The sequence below is a fragment of the Octopus bimaculoides genome, chromosome 28 (genome assembly GCF_001194135.2).
Source record: "Octopus bimaculoides isolate UCB-OBI-ISO-001 chromosome 28, ASM119413v2, whole genome shotgun sequence".
NCBI lineage: Eukaryota > Metazoa > Mollusca > Cephalopoda > Octopoda > Octopodidae > Octopus > Octopus bimaculoides.
In genome coordinates, this window is record NC_069008.1 from 18359309 (window position 1) to 18360916 (window position 1608).

Sequence of the window (1608 nt, forward strand, 5' to 3'; positions counted from 1 at the left end):
ATTTCTTGCCAGAACAAATATAAATCTTCATTTATGTATTTCTACTCCGTAAACTCTCAAGCAAATATTCGTAATTTTCTTTCTAATTTTCGAAATAAAAAAAAATCTCATTTCCAAAAATTGCTAGCTTTAATAAGTAAACTAAACAAAAATAAGTTGACTATAAAAGTTAGTATTGAAAGATAAAAACCGAAATTTAAAACAATAATCTTTTCTATAACAATAACTTATTATTTAAACGCTTATTCATCTATTTCCGTCATTCAGAATAGCCAAGATATTTTTGTACGTTACCCATCATTCTTGCTTACAGTTTAACTGACGCCGCTTTAGTTAAAGGTTACATGCAAATGTATATTTGTAATGTTTTCTTACTTGTTTCGGTCATTAGACTGTGGCCATACTGGGGCAACGACATGAAGGGTTCAGTCGAACAAATTGACCCCACTATTTGATTATTTTAAAGTCAAGTACTCAGCCTATGGTTCTCTTTTGCTGACCCGCTAAGTTTTGAGGACGTAAACAAACCAACACAGGTAGTCAAGTGGGGAGTGGGAAGTACAGACACAAACAGAAACACACACACATAGATATAGATAGACAGATAGACAGATAGATAGATAGATAGATAAATAGATAAATGGATGGATGGATGGATTATAATGGGGGGGGGCGGTTTTTGGGGTTACTCTGGGTTTCCCAGATACACTGATTTAATATATTATATTTTGAAGAGATATTTCTTCAATGAATATATTATAGAAAATATCATAAAATATCAAATATTATTATCGAGTTTGAAAACAGAACGATTTAATGGATATAAATTAATTCCCTAATTAATTAACATTCGTTCATTAATTAATAAATTAATTTGTATCTATTAGATCTCTCTGTCTCCAAACTCAATATATATAGTTAATCCAAGGAAGTTATATCCTCATTAGGGATTATATAATCCAAGGTATTCTATTCGTTTAATCCAAATCATATAATGCAAAAGTCATTGGTAGATGTTGAGGATTATTGAAATTATCAAGATTGGGAGAAAACATACATATAGCCAGGACTGTTCCCCATTTTTTGTAGGAGGGGGTGGCCACAACAAGACACACACCAGGCAATCCATTCATTTCCCAGCTAAAAGGGGCAAGACCCATTCTACGGTCGGGTCAAGGCATAGAATGCAGCCCCCAATATCAGCAGCAGGGCCCGACAGCCTATGCTGGTTTACCCCTGCCACATCATGCTGGTTCCTTACCCTTTTGAGCAACATCCAAATTCACTCATCCGTCCACAAACACTCTCCAAGCTTTCCTGTCATTTATAAACTCTCTTGTCTCTCTCACTCCAACACCTTTAACCACCAAAGCTTTCCTCACTCCATCCATCCACACAAACTGAGGTCTGCCTACCACTTCTGCCTTCATCCCCCTCCTTACCATCGGGGGAAAACAAGAAGAACAAAAATTTTCTTCTTGTTTATATATATATATATATATATATATAATAATATTAGGGACAAAATCCAAAATTACAGGTAAAAACTATTTATTGTGCTTTTAATTATTAATTTTTCTATATGTGATAGTGGATTTTCATCGATGA

General features: G+C 34.1%; 1 protein-coding gene across 1 annotated transcript in view; it reads right to left on the reverse strand.

Annotated features, from left to right (window-relative positions):
* LOC106869096 (fizzy-related protein homolog) overlaps positions 1 to 1608 on the reverse strand; it is a 14737-nt gene that overhangs the window by 12226 nt on the left and 903 nt on the right. The gene's annotated exons all lie outside the window — the stretch shown is intronic.